The sequence below is a fragment of the Microcaecilia unicolor genome, unplaced genomic scaffold (genome assembly GCF_901765095.1).
Source record: "Microcaecilia unicolor unplaced genomic scaffold, aMicUni1.1, whole genome shotgun sequence".
NCBI lineage: Eukaryota > Metazoa > Chordata > Amphibia > Gymnophiona > Siphonopidae > Microcaecilia > Microcaecilia unicolor.
The window spans coordinates 234,471-243,016 of record NW_021963914.1 but is presented as its reverse complement, the minus strand read 5'-3'; positions in this window follow the sequence as shown (position 1 = coordinate 243,016).

Genomic DNA, 8,546 nt, shown 5'->3' with positions numbered 1-8,546 from the left:
GAGCACTTAACCTAAGAGCACTTAACTTAAGAGCACTTAACTGAACAAGGGAACGAGAAAGAGCGAAAAAGGAGGTGTAGAAGTCCCAAAATTGTGAGAGAACTTGAGAGAGCTCAACCTAAGAGCACTTAACTTAAGAGCACTTAACTTGAGATAGCTCAACCTAAGAGCACTTAACTTAAGAGCACTTAACTTGAAAGAGCTCAACCTAAGAGCACTTAACTTAAGAGCACTTAAATCTAAGAGCACTTAAGAGCACTTAACTGAACAAGGGAACGAGAAAGAGTGAAAAACGAGGTATAGAAGGAACGAGGGAACGAGAAAGAGGGAAAAAGGAGGTATAGAAGGAACAAGGGAATGAGAAAGAGGGAAAAAGGAGGTGTAGAAGGAACGAGGGAATGAGAAAGAGCGAAAAAGGAGGTGTAAAAGGAACGAGGGAACGAGCACTTAAACTTAAGAGCACTTAGCTTGAGAGAGCTCAACATAAGAGCACTTAACTTAAGAGCACTTAAATCTAAGAGCACTTAACTTAAGATCACAACTTAAGAGCACTTAACCTAAGAGCACTTAACTTAAGAGCACTTAACTGAACAAGGGAACGAGAAAGAGCGAAAAAGGAGGTGTAGAAGTCCCAAAATTGTGAGAGAACTTGAGAGAGCTCAACCTAAGAGCACTTAACTTAAGAGCACTTAACTTGAGATAGCTCAACCTAAGAGCACTTAACTTAAGAGCACTTAACTTGAAAGAGCTCAACCTAAGAGCACTTAACTTAAGAGCACTTAAATCTAAGAGCACTTAAGAGCACTTAACAAGGGAACGAGAAAGAGTGAAAAACGAGGTATAGAAGGAACGAGGGAACGAGAAAGAGGGAAAAAGGAGGTATAGAAGGAACAAGGGAATGAGAAAGAGGGAAAAAGGAGGTGTAGAAGGAAAGAGGGAACGAGAAAGAGGGAAAAAGGAGGTGTAGAAGGAACGAGGGAACGAGCACTTAAACTTAAGAGCACTTAACTTAAGGAGGAATAGAAAGAACGAGGGAACGAGAAAGAGGGAAAAAGGAGGTGTAGAAGGAACGAGGGAACGAGAAAGAGGGAAAAAGGAGGTATAGAAGTCCCAAAATTGTGAGAGCTCAACTTAAGAGCACTTAACTTAAGAGCACTTAAATCTAACAGCACTTAACTTAAGAGCACGTGATGAGTGGGGCGGGACAGAGCGGAAAGTCTCTACTGCGCATGCCGCAGATGTACTCGCAACCGCTCCGCCCTCCCCCTCCCCCCCGAGGTCACTGCTACCACTCCCCCACCCGGAGTCGCCGCCACCGCCGCCCCTCTACCCGGCCCGAGCACTGTCTTTCTTATTGAACTTACATCGCACCACGCAGACGCAGCAGGCACATCAGCAAAGCTGCCGTCGGGACGGGCTTCCTTCTTTGCCTGTGTCCCGCCCTCGCCGCGTTATGTCACACGAGGGTGGGACACAGGCAGAGAAGGAAGCCCGTCCCGACGGCAGCTTTGCTGATGTGCCTGCTGCGTCTGCGTGGTGCGATGTAAGCTCAATAACAGACAGTGCTCAGGCCGGGGGGGGAGGGGCAGAGCAGCGGCGACCTCGGGGGGGGGGCCTCGGAACCCCCCCATTCCAAAACTAGCCCGTTTACATGGGCTCAACGGCTAGTATATATATATATATGCAAATGAATATGCTAATATGCTCCGCCTCATCCTTTGCCCCCCCAAATGAAACAAACTACGCCCATGTGTGCGACTCATCTTCCGCCAAAGTCACTATGCCCACATTAGCCCTCTCCTTAAGTCAGTTCACTGGCTCCCTATCCGTTTCCGTATTCAATTCAAACTTCTTCTACTGACCTATAAGTGCATTCACTCTGCTGCTCCCCAGTACCTCTCCACTCTTGTCTCTCCCTACGTCCCCCCTCGAGTACTCCGTTTTGTAGATAAATCTCTCTTATCTGTCCCTTTCTCCTCTACTGCTAATTCAAGACTCCATTCCTTTTATCTTGCTGCACCTCACGCCTGAAATAGACTTCCCGAGCATGTACGTCTAGCCCCATCTTTAGCTGTTTTCAAGTCCAAACTCAAACCCCACCTCTTTACCACTGCATTTGACTCCTAACTCACTTACCCTGTCCTTTATTCTCATCTCTTCATTCCCTTACCCTTAATTGTTCTGTCTGTTTACCTGTGGTATCTAGATTGTAAGCTGTTTGAGCAGGGACTGTCTTTTGTGTATGGTGTACAGCTAGGGTTACCATATGGCTCCAGAAAAAGGAGGACGGATTGAGTCAGCCGAGTTTTACTTCCATTGCTTTCAATGGAAAGCAATTGCGCCAGCCGGGTTTTACTTCCATTGCTTTCAATGGAAAGCAATGGAAGTAAAACCCGGCTGGCTCAATCCGTCCTCCTTTTTCTGGAGCCATATGGTAACCCTATGTACAGCGCTGCGTATGCCTTGTTGCGCTATAGAAATGATAAGTAGTAGCAGGAATCCTATAGACACCTTATTAACAAAAAGACCCAGGCGCTCAGAATCAATCACTCATTGGAAAAGGCCGAGCCCGCGTTGATATTCCCCCTGAAAAAAAAAGTGGCGTACAGAGCAATGTTCTTTCTGTAGTAAACTATAAGCGTACGAGACCTTGTACTATATACGTGTTGGGATAACCTGTATGTGTCCTCTCGCTATACAACGGGGTCCCACGTACACCTTTATCTTACCAAACATCATTTTCCACACGATCACTGAGCTCATACTCTACACCCTGGATTACTATGCCCAAAAAGAACCCATTTGGAGACATTGACCCTTAGAGATGCAGTAGGAAGTGACTCAAGGAGGGTTGACGTGAACACCACATGTAAAAGACTTCGACAAATGCAATTCTCCAAAGACAAGCAGGCTGATATTCTCACAAGTGGGTGACGCCACGTCGGCCCCGGAGGATTTTAAAGCAAAATCTCAAAATCTCTTTACGGCGTTCCGTCGCGCGAGCGATCGTACTGCGCATGTGCGCACACCTCTTCCCGCTCGCCGTGCGGACACGCCCCTCAGTTTTTCTTTTTCCGCGTCTGAGGAGACACGGAGTTCGTTAGGGCTTCGTGTTTTCTTCAGGTCTTCGGAGTTAAATCTCTTTTTTATTTTTTCATTTGTACTTTTCATGGCAGGCTCATTGTGGCTTATATATACAGGTATTTTTTGTACCTGAGGCAAGAAAAAATTTAAGTAATTGCCAAAGTCACAAGGGGCTGTGCCTGAACAAAGCATATAAGCTTCTCTTTTCTTTTTTCTTGAAAGTGCTGGTATATTGTTATCTGTGGGCTCTCTCTAGCCAGCAAACTAAACAAGCCCACATTTTTATGATCCATTTATTAAAACTTTACAAACGGCTCTCCAGAGCTGTGACAGCCTGCTCCAGCACACCACTGTCTTTAAGCCCCACAAGTGATAAAAGGTGTATGTCACAGGAAAAACCAGGAACCTAAGCAGGTGCATCCCTGGTCAACCACTGAATGGGCAACCTGGTGACACAATATCAGTGGTGTAACCTTTGAAGTGAGTCTCCACCCGCCTCGGCGCCTCCTGCTCTGCAGGTCATTCGGGCGCATCGGAGGATGTGTCTTGGGCCGGATCATCTCCCTGTGAAGCGCAATTAGTGTCTCAAAGAAACGAGACGTAGTCTACTCTGCCAGGGATGCCCAAAGGAGATCATTCTGGAGTCCGACAGAGACCGATGCACGCTGGGTATAGTTATGCATCGAATAGGTCTCCACCTGCCTCGGCGCCTCCTGCTTGGCAGGTCATTCGGGCGCATCGGCGGATGTGTCTTGGGCCGGATCATCTCCCTGTGAAGCGCAAGTAGTGTCTCAAAGTAACGAGACGTATTCTACTCTGCCAGGGATGCCCAAAGGAGATGCCCAGAGCTTTGCTCCCTCGGTTATGGAGGTATCCGGGCTTCAGACATCAGTCGGTGCCGAGAGCGTTGCTCCCTCTGTTATGGAGGTATCCTGGCATTGGACGTCGATGCACCGGTACATCGGTACCAGGTATCATCGGTACCATGGGTCCCGTCGGCACTGGGTATCATCGGTACCATGGGTGCCGTCGATGCCGAGTGTCATCGGTGCCATGGGTGCTGTCGGTACCGGGTATCATCGGTGCCATGAGTGCCGTCGGTACCGAGTATCATCGGTGCCATGGGTACTGTCGGTACCGAATATCATCGGTGCGTCGGTACCGAGGAGTATCGATGCCAACTACATTGGTACCATGGTCGGTGTCATGGGTCCCGTCGGTACCGGGTATCATCGGTACCATGGGTCCCGTCGGCACCGGGTATCATCGGTACCATGGGTGCCGTCGATGCCGAGTGTCATCGGTGCCATGGGTGCTGTCGGTACCGGGTATCATCGGTGCCATGAGTGCCGTCGGTACCGAGTATCATCGGTGCCATGGGTACTGTCGGTACCGAATATCATCGGTGCGTCGGTACCGAGGAGTATCGATGCCAACTACATTGGTACCATGGTCGGTGTCATGGGTCCCGTCGGTACCGGGTATCATCGGTACCATGGGTCCCGTCGGCACCGGGTATCATCGGTACCATGGGTGCCATTGATGCCGAGTGTCATCGGTGCCATGGGTGCTGTCGGTACCGGGAATCATGGGCACCATCGGCACCAGGTATCATGGGCACCATCGACTATCGGTACCAGGTATCATCGCCCATCGGTACCGAGTATCATGACTGCCATCGGTACCATACTATCAGGTATCGTCGGTACCGTGGATACATGGGTATCAGGTATCATGGATGCCGTCGGCACATGAGTACCATCGATACCAGATATCATGACCAGGTACCATCGGTGCCATGGGTGCCATTGGTACCAGGTGTCATGAGCACCGTCGGTGCCATGTGTACCATCGGTACCGTCGGTGCTGTTGGTGCCGGATATCAGGGGTACCATTGGTACCACATGTCATGGTTACCATCGGTACCAGGTATCATGGGTACCATCGATACCGGATACCATGACTATCATCGGTACCAAGTACCATGGGTACCATTGGTACCGGGGTCCATCGGTACCATGTGTATCATCGGTACCGTCGGTGCCATGGTCTAGCAGTCTGGTTTCGATTCCCTTGCATTTCCAGACTTTGTCCTTGGCTTCGGGACCATGGGTACCGTTGGATGCCATGGGTGCTACCGCCTCCTGCGGCATCTGGCTTTTCACCTGGTCTCCTTCACCGATTCTGCCTCTGGTATGGGTGTTCGCACCCTACTGGGGCAACTTCTCGACCCATATTAGCCTCCATATCGGACGTGTTTGGATCTGAGCTGCTCTGTTTGAGTAGTTAGTTCAGTTCAATGATGGTCATCTGACATTACAGTGGAGATTGTGAATCCCAATGCCCAGATTCTAGAGGTCCTGGACTACTATCTTCACCTGAGTCTTCTGCACTCAGAACAGATAGGAGTTCTAAGAACTTACTTTGGCGCCCCCAGGGCCAGAGCATACATCCTTAGCCTCTTTTGGAGAATGGCGTACCAGGCTGGCATGATCGCATCCCAAATCAAGTCTTGTCAGATCTTTACGAGCATTCCCACCGGAATAGGCTAGACCTTTTCACCAAGTGGTCAGGTAGCACACGGTGTGTCGCAGGTTCCTGTCCAAGGGCATTTTCGACACTTGTACTGTAACACCTAGATTTCTGCTCTAGGTACAGTGACAGACTCTCATAACTGTGTGCCTCTCTCCTGGAGGAGGAGACTCAGCAGAAAACTATAGATATGCTGTACATACACTTCCTCATCTTGGAAGTTCTTTAGAGAGAGGAGTAGTTTTCCTTGTGCCTTAAGGGGTCGTACCTATACTCCTACTTCTCGACAGCCGGTTCGGGCTATGCCTCAGCACGCTCGTTCTAGTCAGCGGCGTGCACCTAATCAGGCCCCTGCAGCTATTCCCCAGGAAACAGAGGGGTTTTTGACTGGCTCCAATTCAGTATAGCCACTAAAAAAAAAAAAAAAAAAATGTCCGTACCGGCCATTCTGCCTGTCGGGGGGGGAAGTTTACATTTTCTCCACCAAAGGTGACTTCTTTATCCTCCAACCGGTGGGGTTTTTCAACTAGTCCGGTTAGGATACATTCTCAATCTGGAATCAAACCCTCCACATTGTTCATTGGAAGCTTAATCCTTTAGCTTCCATCAAAAGTGAGTACTTGCAGAGGAACTCTCTGCTTTTCTCAGCGCCAATGCAGTCGAGCCCGTTCCACCAGGGCAAGAAGGGTTGAGATTCTATTCCAGGTCTTTCTTTGTGGGTTGCGTCCCATCATAGACATAAGGGGCCTAAACAGATTTGGTTCAGGATGCTTTCCCTGGGCATCCTTCTTCCCATACTTCAGGTTTAGGGTATCTAGAGGATGTAACCCGACTGTTCGCCAGTCTTCGGTATTCCCCTCAGAGGTGCTTAATTCTCTCTATTTTGATTCTGAGGCATCTTACTCAGTCAAAAGCTGCTGACGAAGGTTGCATCCCTCCTGGCTATCCAACCAAATTATTTTAATTCAACCAAACAATCGGGTTGTGATGTACTCGATAACAAAGGAGTACTGGATCTTGCCCTCTGAGTTAGGATGCCATGCAGATGTAGCGGTGGGCCCGCAATGCGGCATGTTTTCTCCAAGCCACTTATCTAATTGGCGTAAACAGCAGTCTGGCCGACAGGCTGAGCAGGATAATGCTACAGTTGAGCATGCCTATAGTTCGAAAGACCCCTCAGTGGATCTTTTTGCTACTTAGTCCAATCGCAAAGTCCCTCAGTTCTGTTCCAGGCTGCAGGTTCACGGCAGGCTACCATCGGATGCCTTTCTCCTTCTTTGGGAGACAGGTTTTCCGTATGCGTATCCTCCCATACATCTGGTGGAAAAGACTTTGCTGTTTCTCAAGCAAGATTGTGGAGCCATGATTCTGATTGCTCTTTTCTAGCTGCGTCAGATAGGATTCCCTCTTCTTCTGGAGTTGGAATGTTTTCCAGCTCTCATTACGCAGAACGAGGGGGCACTTCTACATCCCAACCTCAAATCTCTGGCTCACACGGTCTGGATGTTGAGAGTGGGGTTTCGTTGAGTTTTCCAGAGTGTCTCCCGACTCTTGCTTGCTTTCAGAAAAGATTTCACAAAGAGGTGTTATTCTTTTTCATGGAAGAGGTTTGCCGTCTAGTGTGACAGCAAGGCCCTAGATCCTGCATCTTGTCTTATACAGACCTTGCTTGAGTTCTTTCTACACCTGTCTGAGTCTGGTCTCAAGACCAACTCTGTCAGTATTCATCTTTGTGCAATAGAGCTTATCATCAACGTGTGAAAGGTCAGCCTTTAGCTGTCCACTTCACGAGAGGTTTATCTCTCCCCCAATATTGAGAGAATTCCTTGTATGTGTCTAGGGGAGATTATTTCTGTTGGGCTTACCACCCACAATAAATTTGACAGTTGGCTCTTATGCTTCGGTCAGAGTTCCTATCACTCCTTATCCAGTATCTTGGGGTCCCAATGTCGTTTTTATCCAGCTGCTGCAAGCTCAATTCGGGCCACTGGATTCCTGCCATCTGAAGTATTGGACCTGGAAGGTCGTTTTCCTTAGTGGCTGTTCCTTCAACTCGTAAGGTCGGTGAGCTTCGGTCTCTAGTAGCTCAAGCGCCTTACCTTACTTCTCATCTTAACAGAGTAGTTCTCTGCATGCAGACAAAGTTCTTACTGGCGCTGGTATCAGAGTACCAGCTGATCCAGTCAGTTGTCTTACCAACATTCTTTCTCCCTCATCTTACAAGCCCTGGCGAAAGCAGGCTCCGCACTTTTTGCGTGGAGCAGACGAGCTCCCTCGGACGGTCCGCCCAGTTGTTTATTTCTTTTAATGCCAGTTGCTGTCGGAAACTGCATAATTTCTTCTTGGATAGCAGAGTGCATCTCCTTCATTTTTGTCCAAGCTGGACTGACTCTAGAAGGCCATGTCACGGCTCACAAAATTAGAGCCATGGCTAAGTCGGTGGCTCATCTAAGATCAGTCACTATTGAAGAGATCTGCAAAGCTGCGGTGTGGTCATCAGTCCACACTTTTTCATCTTACTACTGCCTTCAGCAATAGCCGACTCGTCAGTCGGTTTGGGCAGTCGGGGCTGCAGAACTTCTTTGGGGTTTAGAATCCAACTCCAACCCTCCTAAGCCCATTTTTGTTCTGTTCCAGGCTACACTCATTTAGATATTTCTTCTTTTCAGGTCAATTTTATTCTGGCCTCGCCGTTGCGAGACTCAATTGACCACTGTTTGTTGTGTAAGCCTGGAAGCTAGGGATACCCCACTTGTGAGAATATCAGCCTGCTTGTCTTTGGAGAAAGAGTAGTTACTTACCTGTAACAGGTGTTCTCCGAAGACAGCAGGCTGCATATTCTCACAAACCCTCCCACCTTCCCCTTTTGGAGTTGTCTCCTCCATCTTTTGGATTTAACTGAGGGGCGTGTCCGCACGGCGAGCGGGAAG